This window comes from Pinus tabuliformis, chromosome 3_2 (genome assembly GCF_031772625.1).
Source record: "Pinus tabuliformis cultivar Carrire ecotype Pingquan chromosome 3_2, CPIR1, whole genome shotgun sequence".
NCBI lineage: Eukaryota > Viridiplantae > Streptophyta > Pinopsida > Pinales > Pinaceae > Pinus > Pinus tabuliformis.
In genome coordinates this window covers 512,613,262-512,628,498 of record NC_142302.1, presented here as the reverse complement: position 1 = coordinate 512,628,498, position 15,237 = coordinate 512,613,262, and positions in this window count along the sequence as shown.

Sequence of the window (15,237 nt, the reverse complement as noted above, 5' to 3'; positions counted from 1 at the left end):
TTTCACACTCTCTAAAATTGAAAAACGCCAAGTGTCTCCTATACTGGACTCGTTAAAATTTAACAGTAAAGGACCTATTCAATTACAAACAGGAACGAACAACTCCTTCTTAGGGTTCGAATTTAAACTAAGTTGGACTCATCCGAAGGATGAGCTTATAATCAAGCAAATGTTATCCTCCTCAAGCTTGTCAAAAATAAAGAGGTACTTGTCAGAAATGGTGGGGGAAAAGAGAGAAAAATGAGCATGTTTGTCATACTTTGTAACCACTCTTGAACACGACACTTTTATTCACCTGGGTTGGGAAATCCTTTGCCTAACAGTTGATCAAACCACATTGAAAGTCTTCAGCTGGTTTCTGGATATTAACTTTGGGTCAATTGTCACCAGACTATCTGTCGTGTCGTTATGTGTTCAAGAGGTCACTGCCAATAAGCCATTCATCTGCAAAATATCTGTCATCCATCTTGACCATCCCTGAGTCAGTACTTGCAACTAAATTTCTTCAACTTGATCTATGATTTCGTGTTGTGGGCTTGCCTACGATGGATCGCTTTCTATCGACTTCAGCTCATTATCTAGAAAGATGATCTAGAAATCGTCAGTACCTTGGGATCTACATGCCTCAATGACAGGTTTCTCGCCTTTGATGACAGGTTGCATCATTGACTTTCGATCAAAGGATTCCATGACATGTTCGACATCAACACATTTATTCACATCTCATGGATTGTACTGGGTACTTTGAGATCCATTGACATCACTAGTGGTTTCTCTCACACTTGTTAACAGTTTACATCATTGACTAGTAATCAAGTGGTTTCTACCATGTTCGACATCAACACATTCATTCGCATGGATAGAATCGTACTGTTTCGGGAAGTAGAAATGAAGACCCTGGATCTAGTTTCCACAATCCAGGTTGCGAGGAATTTTGTATTCATTATATAATGGGCTATTCATAAACAGATGGCTGCGTCCATACTGTGTCCACATGAGTCTATACTTGTGATAATTTACAAGCTCATTCCTGTATCAGACCAGTAGTTAGTTTTCTAGTCAGTTTTGATCTGAGTATGGGAATGCCTACCTCAGTGATGATATGATCTCATATATATATCTTGCATTGAATGTTTTTACAGGTTCCAACCGGGCTCTCCATAAGATGATCCTCGAAATGATAAAGTACTTCACTCTTCCTAAATGATAAATGAAATCCTCATCTACTACAGACTTCGCACTTTAGGGGGCAATCTGTTACACAAAAATATCATCACCATGATTATTTGCAGTCAGTATGGGTCTATCATCACTTGTATTGTCCTCCTAAGCAAGTCTCTGACCTCAGCTCTTCAAGTCAAGCTTTGAAAATGAGAGAAAGACATTAAAAATCAATGAAACTCTGGTTCCACACTTTCTCTCACTATTACCTGCGGTCCCGCACCTTCTGTTTACAAAAACTGCGGACCTGCCCGCTCTGTCCCTAAAGGTGTGGGTGCGAACCCTTGTGAAAGTCATTAAGGCACAAGTTTATTCTAAAAATCTCACTTTGGGTTAATTCTAGATGATTCTAGAAGGAATTTTGACGTGGATTTTCCGCTCTTAGGTGGTTCATGCATCCCAAAAGAGAAGGAGCTAATCCCTTGATGAGAGGAGCTATCCCTTTGAAGGAGGACCTAGTAACGTCCCTCCATTACACTATAAATTCAGGGATTTGTTACACTAAAAAATGTCACCTTGACTACTTACAGTTAGTATGGCTCAAATCAACAAGTCATGCTACCCTCTTAGGCAAGTCTATGCCTCTGTTATCCATCTCAAACTCAAAACAGAGAGAAAGTCTTGTAAAAATCATGTTTATCTCTGGGGTCGCAGGTTCTCTCTAGTCTTACCTGCGGGGACGCGGACCTTGTTCACAAAAACTGCGTCCATGGACGCTCTGTATGTAAAGGGACAGGTGCGTCCCTCTGTAAAAGACAAAATGCGCGAGTTTTATCTTGAAAAAGTTACTTGTGGTTACTTCTAGAACATTCTAGAGGTCGGTTTGATGAAATGGATGCGCCTCCAGTTGGTTCATGTATCTCTATTAAGGGGAAGCTTATCCCATCAATAAGGGAGTTATCCCACCCAAAGAGGGGGATGATCCCATTGATGGTGGACCAGAATAACCTCTTTACAGCACTATAAATAAAGGCATTGAGCCAGAAGGAGGAGGGGTTGGAGCTATACATTTTCTTTGGGTAAATGCTGCAGGATTTAGGTCTTCCATTAGAGCCTTTGTGAGGAGAGATTGTCTTCACTTGATTCTACTTGGGAGAGGGTGAGCTTTGTCAAAGTAGAGGAAAACCCTTGATGGACCCTGGGAGGAACTTGCACAACACCAAGGCCAGGTTGTAAGAGTTTCTTTGTTTCGTTATTAATACAAACTGGTTTATTTTTCTCAATAGCTTGTGTTAATGAGTTATTTCATGTGTTCCTTGGTCTGCATGTTGAATATATGTTTTATTATATGAAATGCAAGTGCTTGGTAATTGTTTGATTGTTTGTGGTTGCAGGAATTGACTTGAAGGAGGAGCTCATCCGGATCGTCAAGAACGGACTTCAACAACAGCGTTTTGGAATAAGGTAAGCCTAAACACTTGTAGTTTTCATGTTGTAAAAGGTGTATTTAGAGAAAGATCACTCCATTTTGTCTTGTTTGTCATTAGAATGTCTTAGACTTCTAGGAAGGTCAGTCGTGTCCGCACCCTTGACAGATTCCGTGTGACAAATTGGCGACTCCACTGGGGATGGATTCCATTAATGAGAAAGTCTTTTCCTTTATGTGAACTTTGCTTTGAGAAAATTGGTTTATTTTTCTGGTTTTGGCTCTGTGATTCTGTCTCTGGGTGGGTTAGCTTAGGATTAGTTTTATTTTGGTTTTTCTTGATTTTTTCAGACGGACGCACCCTTTGAGTGCTGCACAGTGCGTCCCTGGACGCACTTTTGCTGCGTGCACAGAGCGGGCCCGCACCTGTGCTAACGGGTTGCCTGCGTCCCCTGCCAAAATTTGAGAAAATTCCATTTTTTGCCTTTTTTGCTCTTAGATTTAGTTTTTTCTTAGTTTTTTCTACCCAGATTCATTAGTCCCTTGTCCGGAATCTTCACCTAAGCTTGTTCCTGCTCTTAGCTTTCATCAATTGGGTGTTTTGAGTCTCTTTTTTTGAGAAATTCTTGATTTATTTTCCTTTGGTCATTACTTGGAGATTTCTCTCAGTCTTTTCACAATTTTGCATCTTTTTGCTTTTGTTTTTGCAAAAAAATTTCCCCCTCATTCGCCGGGGGGGGCTAAATTGTGCATGAGTGTTAATCGCCTTTGAGTGTTTTTATGTTTTGATCTTTGGAACTCTCACCCAATTTTCTCAATTTGCGCTTGATTGGTTCTTAGATCACATTAGAATCGTCTTGTGTTTGAGAATTCTTTTGCATAAATCACATTTGCATAATTAGAATTCTCGTTTTCAGAATATGAATGAAAAATGTGCATAGATTACATTTGCATACTTTTCATGTGAATTGTGCATAGATTACAATTGCATAGTTTACATTCTGAAAAATCAATCGTAGATTTAGATCAACTTTCTTTGATTTGAATTTACGCAAAAATAAAAATAAAAATTGGTTTGGAATTGATTTGCATTAGTTTTTCTTGATGAAATTAGTGCATTAGAGAATTTGTTAAATTTTCTCTTAATGATCAATTTTTTGCATTGTTGGAAGTGAATGGAAACTCTCTCCTTACTCTAGTTAGGATTCATCGAATTGAAAGAATTGCATTATCATATTCGATTGCATTCAGTTGAGTCGGGTCATAACACCATTGGTTTCATCTCCATTTACCCATTTGAGTAATCACAGCCTTAATAACACAGCGCTTAATTAAAATTCATCTAGTAATTTTTACATTTCTAGGGCTCTGAAACACCAACATAGCTTAGGCTAGGGTCTTGGAGTAGGTGAGTACTTAACTCTCCAAGACTACAAAACCAAACAGATAGTTTATCTTGAGTAGAATAAATCCAATTGTTTCAATTGCACTCTGGGAAAGCTCCTCTTAAAGGAGAAGCACGAGCTCGTGTCCGAACCAGTGAGGGGATCATTCCCCCCTCGTTGGGAACGACGCCAGACAGTACGTATTACAAACGGTAAACCTCGGATTAACCATTGTCGAGGAGCCAGGGGTCACTTATCGGTAAACCTTGGATTGTTGTCAAGGAGCCGGTAAGGGGATTGAGCTTGCTACTCTGCCCTTGCGTGCTGTCGGAGTTTAGACTGTTCCCCCAAGTGTAATTGTTGTGATTGGTAACCTTAGTGGCCATAATATCTAGGATTCTACCCAAGGTGACGGTGGAGGGAAGGTCCCACTGTACCTGGAGCAGACGTCGGTTATACTCACTTGGATTTTCTGGGGGGTTCGCTTCACTTCGAGACGGTTAAAGTGGAGGAACTTGTGCCGGTCTATTCATTAAGCAGGTTGCCGGGGTAACTGTTCCACCCGCCATTTCTGTACTGAATTCTACGAGGTTGGGCTTCATCACCAACTAGTGTTTTCGGGCCGGAGAGCTTACTGTTTGTGTATGGTTTGACTCCTAGATTTGATAGCGCGTGTTAATTTGTTTGTTTTTATTTTTAGAGACCATAGGTGTGAATTGTGAATTTTAGTTGTTAAGTGTGAATTGTGAATTGTTAATTTTAGTTTTAAATTGTTAATAAAATTCACTGAAGTTGAATATAATGGCAAATGTTCCGGAATTTATCAACCTAGGAACCCCTCCTAATGAGAATCCTAGTACTTTTCCTTATTTTGGAAATGTTGGTCCTCCTTATATGGCTACTTTGTCATTACCTGGATTTACAATAGGTTTACCAATATGGTTATTTTCAACTTCGTTGGCCCAAAATACTCCAATTGTTCCATCTCAACCGAATGCTTCACCTCAACAGAGTTCACCATCTCAACATCACCAACCTTCTGTTGACCCTTTACCTTCTTCGCCTAATTTTTCTTCCTCCATTTCTTCCTCTTCGCCTGGTAAAAGCCTTGATGCTAGTAACCAGGAGGCTAAGAAGAAGAAGAAAGGGAAGAAGAAGAAGAAGAAGAAGAAGCAAGATAAGAAAGAAGTCAACCAACCAACCATGGCTGTAAGTGTTAGTTGTGTTGAGCAAAATTCCGACATGCATCGTAAACCCAAATACCCTTGCAGGCTTTGTAAGGGTGACCACTTCCTTGTCAATTGTCCTGGTATTCCAAAGGTCTTGGAAGTATGGTCAGAAAAATCTCATCAACTTTCCATTGATCCATCAACCAGTGATAGTCAGGTTCCTGGGAAAAAGGGTAAAGTTAGGTTTCCTTGTAAGTTATGCAAAGGGAGTCATCAAACTCACATTTGCCCTCACATGGATGAAGCCTCAACATTGTTGGAAAACCTTACTGTTCCACAGCAAGAATTTCCAACTGGTTACCGTAAACTTTCTCCCAACCTACCGTCAACTGACGGAGTGATTGATCTAAATTCAAGTACAGTCGATCACACTCTCCCATTGGAGAGTGAAACTCATGTCACTCAGGTTGATGATCCATTAGTTGATCAAGTGGTCGATTCAATTTCACATTCGATCGATCACACTCTCCTTTTCGAGAGTAAATTTCATACCGCTGATGTTCTTCTTGTTACATCGGATTCTTCTATGCCGGGGGGCATTTCACCTGTTTCTACAGAACCCCCTCCAAGTACTGAGGTCTTTTCCTTTGATTGGAATAGACTGACAGAACCTCGTCTTCCTTCCTCCATCCCTTTCCAAATCATTGTCAAGGCTGGTGGTAGGGACATACATCGTACTCAGGTAGATGAAGGTGCTTCTGTTAGTATTTTATCCTCAGCTGTTTGGAAAGCTTTGGGTTCCCCTCAGCTTGCGCCTATTATGCAGAATCTGAAAGCTTTTAACAGAACAATTAGTGAACCTTTAGGGATCCTTCCTAAGTTTTCTATTACCTTGGAAGGTAAAACTATTTGTGTTGATCTTATGGTAGTTCGAGGTCCCTTGGATTTCAATTTACTCCTTGGGCGAGACTATGTTTATGCAATGAAAGCTGTCGTATCGACACTCTTTCGCGTGATGTCTTTCCCTCACAATGGCAGTATTGTGACTGTAGACCAGCTTTCGTTCCCTAGTCTTTTTTCAACTACCAATAATATGACACCCCTAAATGTTCCTGATTCTAAAGTGGTATCTACCCTGCCACGGGTTAATTATGTGGCAACCGGTCCCATGATTTCAGTTACCGATGTAAGTGAGCCTCTCACTGTTTGCTCATCTTCCTTTGATTTAGATCCGGTAATTGACATGGAAAACTCTATGGGATTACTTGAACACGATGTTCTTATCCCTTTTGAGTCCCTTGACATGTGTTCCTTCCAGAGAACTAATCTTCCTTCTGATGAAGATCTCTTGGAAGCCATGATCAAGGTGTGTCCATTGACATGTCTTTCCTCCAGTTGGAAGCCATGATCAATGTTGCGAGGATAGTTTATTCCTCTCTCAACCTCGTTAAAAAATGAAATTGGATACGAGGAAAGTTCCTTTTACTGTGTCGACCTCGTTAGAAAATGAATCAATGAGTACGAGGATAGTTTTTCTTGTATCAACCTCGTTAAAAAATGAAACAGGCTGTCAATGAGGACAGTTCTTTTACTGAGTCAACCTCATTAAAAAATGAATCAGCTAGTTTTTAGGTCATATAGATAGTTAGAAAGTAGGATTGTGAGGAAAGTTCCTTTTACTGTGTCAACCTCATTAAAAAATGAATCAGTGTGTGCGAGGAAAGTTCCTTTTACTGTGTCAACCTCGTTAAAAAATGAATCAGTGTATGAGGATAGTTCCTTTTACTGTGTCAACCTCGTTAAAAAATGAATCAGTGTATGAGGATAGTTCTTTTCTTGTGTCAACCTCCTTAAAAATGAAACAACTCCCTTTTCAAGTTAAATATTGAAAGTAAACCTTCATTTCATCCAGCCGGTTGAATGCAATGAAGCCTGGGGGGCATGTACCTCGCTTTGCATCATTATGCTGGGGGCATGCGAACTTTTAGAGCACAGTTCCTTGTCTTGTGTCAAGCTCGTTAACAAATGAAACAAGGGTAGGTTAAGTAGGTAGATTGTAGAGTAGTCATGAGCATAGTTCCTTGTCTTGTGTCAAGCTCATTAAAAAATGAATCAAGGATTTTATGAGCATAGTTCCTTGTCTTGTGTCAATCTCATTAAAAAATGAATCAAGGTTTTTAGAGCATAGTTCCTTGTCTTGTGTCAAGCTCGTTAAAAAATGAATCAAGGTTTTTAGAGTAGATTTTTTGTTAGGTAGATTGTAGAGAGTAGTTACGAGCATAGTTCCTTATCTTGTGTCAAGCTCGTTTAAAAAATGAAACAACTCCCTCAAGTCTTTCCAAGATCTTGAAAGTAAAGCTTCATTCCATCCAACTCATTGAATGCAATGAAGCTTGGGGGGCATGTACCTTTTTTTTGCGTCATTTATGCTGGGGGAATGTGAATTATAACAAGCATAGTTTTTCGTTTCAAGCTTGCGTAAACTTGAAACCGAATCCGAGCATAGTTCTTTTCCTGTGTCAAGCTCGTTAAAAAATGAAACAAATCCTCCTCTAATTAAGTCGAGAGTTTGACTAGACCTCATAGATGTTAGGTTGTATGTTTAGGTTAGTTATTTCAGTGTTTTGTATAATTTTCTTACAGTTTTAGGTCGAGTCTTTCAAATGATCTCGTAACTCAACCTTCATTTCATCCAACTGGTTGAATGAAATGAAGCTGGGGGGGCATGCGCTCTAGCAATTATGCTTAGGGGGCATCAAGCATAGTTTTCTCTCTGTTTCAAGCTTGTGTAAAAATGGAACTACTTTAAAGCATAGTTTTTCTCTGTTTCAAGCTTTTGTAAAAATGAAACCTATCTCGAGTTAATTTCGGTTATTTTCAAGACTCGTTAAACTCATGAAAATCCCGAGATTATTTTGCTATCTTTCATTCTCGTAAAACAAATGAAAATACCGAGTTTTTTCCGTCTTTTCCTGCTCGTAAATTAAATTGAAAGTCGGCCACATGAGTACATTTTTATCATTTTTTCGAACTCGTTAAAACTTACGAAAAAGTGACACCTTAGAGTCATGTTTTAAGCCCTTTTCTGACTCCTAAAAAATGAAAAGATTGCCGAGCATTTCTTTTACACTCGTTAAAACGGAATTAAAAGACGGTCCCCTTATAGCTCTTTTCTGACCGCAAAATCAGGAAAAGATTGCCGGGTTTTTGTCGTTTCAAACTCGATAAGGAAATAAAACGACGTGTTCTTGATCGCTTTTTACTTTTCAGGTCAACGACACTATTATGAAAGTACTCCTTGGTCGCAAGATCAAGCGGTTCCCCCAGGTATTATTTTATACTTTTTCGGGCTTGAGGGACACAAATATACGAAAAAGTTCAACGTGGAGTCTCCTTTAGTTTTTTCAGACTCTCTAAAATTGAAAAACGCCGAGTTTCTCCTATACTGGGCTCGTTAAACTTTTACAGTAGAGGACCTGTTCAATTACAAACAGGAACGAACCACTCCTTCCTAGGGTTCGAATTTAAACTAGTTTGGACTCGTCCGAAGGATGAGCTTATAATCAAGCATATGTTATCCTCCTCAAGCTTGTTAAAAATAAAGAGGTACTTGCCAGAAATGGTGGGGGAAAAGAGAGAAGAATGAACCTGTTTGTCACCTTTTGTCTCAGAAGAAACTTTATTACCACTCTTGAACACGACACTTTTCATTCACCTGGGTTGGGAAATCTTTTACCTCACAGTTGATCAAACCACTTTGAAAGTCTTTAACCGGGTTCCGGGGATTAACTTTGAGTTATTCGTCACCAAGCCATCTGTTGTGTCGTTATGTGTTCAAGAGGTCTGCAAGCAACAAACTTTCATCTGCAAAATACTTGTCATCCATTTGACCATCCCTGAGTCAGTCCTTACAGCAACATTTCTTCAACTTGAACAATGATTTCGTGTTGCGGGCTTGCCTGCAACGGGTCGCTTTCTATCGACATCGACACATTATCTAGAAAGATGACTTAGGAATCGACAGTACCTTGAAGTCTGCATGCATCAATGGCAGGTTTCTCGCCTTTGACGTCAGTTTACATCATTGACTTTCGATCAGAGGATTCCGTGAAGTGTTCGACATCAAAACATCTATTCACATTTCACGGGTTGTGCTTGGTACTTTGAGGACCATTGACATTACTGGTGGTTTCTCTCACGCTTGTTAACAGTTTACATCGTTGACTGGTAATCAAGTGGTTTCTACCATGTTCGACATCGAATCATTTAATCACGTGGCTAGAATCGTACCAATTCGAGAAGTAGAAGTGAAGACCCTGGATCTAGTTTCTACCATCCAGGCTGCGAGGAGTTTTGTATTCATTATCTATGTAGGCTCATCATAAACAGATGGCTGCGTCCATACTGTGTCTACAAAAGTCTATAAAAATGATGTACTGCAAGATCATTCCTGTATCAGAGTAGTTAGTCCATTAGTTAAAGTTTTGAATCTGAGTATGGGAATGCCTACCTCAGTGATGATATAATCTTATCCATGTATTTTGTGTTGAAAATTGCAGGTTCCAATCAGGCCATCCACAAGGTAATCCTTGAAATGATAAAGCGCTTCACCCTTCCTAGAATTACAAAACCCTATTCTATTTCAGGCTTCGCACTTTAGGGGGCAATCTGTTACACTAAAAAATGTCACCTTGACTACTTACAGTTAGTATGGCTCAAATCAACAAGTCATGCTACCCTCTTAGGCAAGTCTATGCCTCTGTTATCCATCTCAAACTCAAAACAGAGAGAAAGTCTTGTAAAAATCATGTTTATCTCTGGGGTCGCAGGTTCTCTCTAGTCTTACCTGCGGGGACGCGGACCTTGTTCACAAAAACTGCGTCCATGGACGCTCTGTATGTAAAGGGACAGGTGCGTCCCTCTGTAAAAGACAAAATGCGCGAGTTTTATCTTGAAAAAGTTACTTGTGGTTACTTCTAGAACATTCTAGAGGTCGGTTTGATGAAATGGATGCGCCTCCAGTTGGTTCATGTATCTCTATTAAGGGGAAGCTTATCCCATCAATAAGGGAGTTATCCCACCCAAAGAGGGGGATGATCCCATTGATGGTGGACCAGAATAACCTCTTTACAGCACTATAAATAAAGGCATTGAGCCAGAAGGAGGAGGGGTTGGAGCTATACATTTTCTTTGGGTAAATGCTGCAGGATTTAGGTCTTCCATTAGAGCCTTTGTGAGGAGAGATTGTCTTCACTTGATTCTACTTGGGAGAGGGTGAGCTTTGTCAAAGTAGAGGAAAACCCTTGATGGACCCTGGGAGGAACTTGCACAACACCAAGGCCAGGTTGTAAGAGTTTCTTTGTTTCGTTATTAATACAAACTGGTTTATTTTTCTCAATAGCTTGTGTTAATGAGTTATTTCATGTATTCCTTGGTCTGCATGTTGAATATATGTTTTATTATATGAAATGCAAGTGCTTGGTAATTGTTTGATTGTTTGTGGTTGCAGGAATTGACTTGAAGGAGGAGCTCATCCGGATCGTCAAGAACGGACTTCAACAACAGCGTTTTGGAATAAGGTAAGCCTAAACACTTGTAGTTTTCATGTTGTAAAAGGTGTATTTAGAGAAAGATCACTCCATTTTGTCTTGTTTGTCATTAGAATGTCTTAGACTTCTAGGAAGGTCAGTCGTGTCCGCACCCTTGACAGATTCCGTGTGACAGCATTGGGCTGGTTGCTAAGGAGGTTAGAAGCTGAACATTTTTGAGGGTAAATGCTGGTGAAATTAATACTTCCTAGTTAAGCTTAAGAGGAGAGATCACATACCTTTTTGGCTTCATTGGAAAGAGAGTGAAACTTGTCAAAGTAGAGGAGACTTCTTGCTGGACCCTGGGAGGAGCTTGTACAGCGTCAAGGCACAGGTTGTAAAGTTCTTCTTCTTTTGAATTAATACATTCAAACTCATTTTTCTCAACAAGTATCTCATGTTATTTGTTTCATGGACTCCTTGACTTTCATGTTAAATATGTTTTATGATATTGGCTTTTCAGGTGCTATTTAATTTGTTTGCCTTGTTTGTGTTTGTAGATTCGCGACAAAGGAGCTCATTTGGATCGAAGGAGCGAGGGCATCCACAAACTTGCGTTGGACCTAAGGTAGGCCCTAAAAACACTTGTTTGCCATTGTTTATAAAAGCATATTTGGAGAAAGATAGTGTCTGGTTGGTTTACTTGTCATTAGGTCTTCTTTAGATTCTAGGAAGGTCTATCTTGTCCACAAGATCGACTTATTCCGTGTGACACCTACGACAACACAAGCTATGTGCTAACTTGGAGGAATACACCTTTGGCCTGACCCAGGCTCAATAACTGGGATACATCATTGATGAGAAGGGTGTACATGCAGACCCATCCAAGATACAAGTCATTCGGGATTGGCCAGCCCCAACCACTCTAAACGAGCTCTGAAACTTTTTGGGTCTTGCTAATTTCTACCGTAGGTTCATCTTGGGGTTCTCTCATTTCACTTGGCCTTTAAGTCAAGTCACGAAGGGTGGAGTGAAAGCAAAGGTTTTTTGGTTTGAAACCCAACGAAAAGCATTATTTGAGTTGAAGAATTTCCTTTGTTCTGCATCAGTGCTCACATTACCAGACCTACAACAACCATTTGCGATTGAGATAGATGCCTCTGATTATGCTATTGGTGTGGTTCTTATACAACATGGGAATCCGGTGGCTTACCATAGTGAGACACTTTCAGACACAGTCTGAAAGTACCCCATTTATGACAAAGAAATGTATTCCATTTTGTAGGCATGCCATCAATGGAAGCATTACATTCTGGGGAAGGAAACGATCATCCACACAAACCATAGACCTCTATAGTTCATACAGAGACAAGGGAAGTTGCAGAATGACCACCATCAGAAATGGTCCACCTATTTGCAGCAGTTCCATTTGGACATTAAGTATAAGAAGGGCAACACCAATAACATCGTTGATTGCCTCATCCAACCACTGGTCATGGCACTGATCACTGTGCTCGACTCTTATGGAGACAAGAAATTGAGGTGGTCACATCTTTACAAGAGCGATCTAGAATTCGGTAGCATATACCAGACACTCCTGGAAGGGAAGCAAGTTCCAAGTTTTCACCTTCAGGATGCACTGTTTTGCCACTTGGGACAAGTCTATGTTCCTTCAAGTGAGATTTCCAAGATGATTTTGGAGGTGCACTATAGTCGGGTATCTGGACATTTTGGAGTAGAGAAAATAGTGGCGATATTGCAGAAGTATTTTTATTGTCCGAAACTTTGTCAGGATGTTGGGAAGTACATTAGATCTTGCACCGCTTGCAACATTTCCAAACCAACCATCAAGAAGCAAGGCCTGTATATTCCTCTACCTACTCATAGCCAGCCTTGGGAATCTATCTCCATGGATTACATGTTGGGCCTTCCTTCTACTAAGCACGACAAAGATTATGTTTTCGTGGTCGTCGACATATTCTATAATATGGCCATCATGGCGGCCTGGAAGAAGATTATCACAACAGAGGCCACTACTAAGCTCTTATTTGAGTGAGTGTGGGTACACTTTGGGATCCCATAGTCCACTGTCTCAGATTGGGATAGTAGATTGTTGAGTGCATTTTGGTCAAGTCTCTGGTCGATGTTGGATACAAAACTTACTAAGTCCATGGCTTTCCATCCCCAAACTAATGGCCAAACAGAGGTTGTCAACAGGATGATCATATACATTCTGCGCATGTACAACTTGAAGCATCCACGCATGTGGGATGAAAGTATCCCCTATGTCAAACACAACTACAACATATCTCTCCACATCTCAACAAGCCACATCCCCTTTCAAGTAGGGCTAGGATTTTAGCCACTATGCCCCATTGACATGGCCATACCATTTGCAGCCACTCAGGTAGATTCGGTTCACGTTTAGTTCGAAGCTAAAAGGGCCAACAAATTCATTGAGCACATTCAACACATCCGCCAACAAGTCCATGATATATTGGATAGAGCCAATGCTAAGTACAAGCACTGCCATGATCAACATCGAGTGTCACACAAGTTCCAGGTGGGCGACAAAGTTTGGATACATTTGCAGAAGGAGTGCCTTGCTGGACCCCATTGCAAGCTTCTCCCGCTCTGATATGGGCCATACACCATCAACAAGGATGTTGGTGACAACGAATTTAAGCTCAACATCCCACCATTCCTTGGTTTGCACCCAATGTTCAATGTAGATCGCCTTCGACCATACTTTCCACCATTGTTGGACACATCTAACATTGCAGAACAATTCACACCGACAGAGCTCAACCTGGACGGCATGGAATGGGCCACAACTAATCAGATCATGGACACGTAGATCAAGAGAACTTGCCAACAGAGGATACAGTTATATGGAGTTGTCAAAGCATACCAACTCCTTTACTAGGGTAAGTGGTTCACGAGGGACCAGGTTCAACAAACATTTCCTCACCTCATGGAGGCTCTGCACATAATGGGGGCCATTACTTCCTAAGGGGGGAGGAATGATCCAAGTGGATATTGGTGGCCAGCCGCCTATTCCACCTAGATCCCCCAGTCAGCTTCATCTGTTTCCTTGTTCATTTCAACATTTACTATTTTTAGCAGTTTTTCGGGTCCTGAACTTCTCGAGCAGTTTTGACCCCCTAAATGGCGTTTGTTTGGGGTATGCGGTAGACTCGTAGTCATGGGAAAGAACTTGCAATAAAACCTGTAGAACTCGATGAGACCTTTCCAACAAGGTATCGTACGTGCCAAACAGAGATAATATGACCAAATTATGACCCTAGGAAGTTGGCTACCCAACTAACCCCAATGAGGCCCACAAACTCTTGGTGTTACATCTCTTGGGGTTAGGGTTTTGGTTGTTTAAGGTTTTCTCATGTTTTCCAATAATAAATAGGCCCTTGAGCCTCATTATAACATAGTTTAGAGGCATGCAGTTGCCATATCTCTTCTCAGAGATAAGCTACCATCGCCCAAGCTATCTCATTTCCATTTTATTTGTAATCATAGTTCAATATTTTTTTATTAATGAAATGGAGTGTTTTTTTGTTCCGTCTCCGTGTTTATGATTATATCTGTAAGTTGTTGCATTCCTATTTAATTTGGAATCAACAGTACCAGAAGTAGCTTTGTGAATATCCACTGGCACACTGAGCATAAACACCATTATTTATAAAAACTAGATCACAGTCACAAGCTTCTGAGAGATAATTCGTAATACTATCCAACCCCTTCTCATTTCCAAACTTTGGCATTAAATATCCATACAATATTTTAAACACTCTGTCCAGATGTAATGCATCTCTTATCTAGTGATGTTGGGTCCCTATAATACTAGTGATTACCCCATTACTATTGTAGTTATACTCCTTATTTATATTGTTGTGCCCCTATTACCCCCATATTGTTATTTCTGTGCCCCTTAGAATCCCTCTATTGTTATTTTTGTGGCTTTATATTATTATTGTTAGGTCGGCTGGATTATATTGTGACTCCTTAGACTCCTATATATAGAAAGGAGGTTTTGTCATTTGTATCATTGAAGAATTGTTCATTTATATAATGTGAAGGAGGTTGCCCCCTCGAAGAGGCTGAATTCTAAGGCGTTGATCTTTCTTTTCTATCTTTTCTTGAGCTGGTTTCATAACATTTGGTATCAGAGCTTTGGATTCTAGGGTTTCGCTGCTCCAAACAGGTCATCGTGGCATTTTCGCTATAAATTTTTTTCTGTGATGTTTCAGAAGTCACAAAAAAAACCCATTTGAGAAGACATCGCGCTGAACCTTGGATCCAAATTTCAGAGCATTTCGCATGATATTTTCGGAGATATGATCTGAGGAAGTTGGTCTTTTTGCAGACTCCTGAATTACATTCAAAACAGGTGACCTGGGGAAAATCGTCATAACTTTCTTTCTGAGCATCGGATTGAAATTTCGTAAGAAGGTACAGAAAGAGGACGGACTTTAGTTTTATTCTATATATTTTTCAGAGTCAAAGGTTGGAACAGTGACACGTGGCACTTTATACAAGTTCGCTCTACTGAA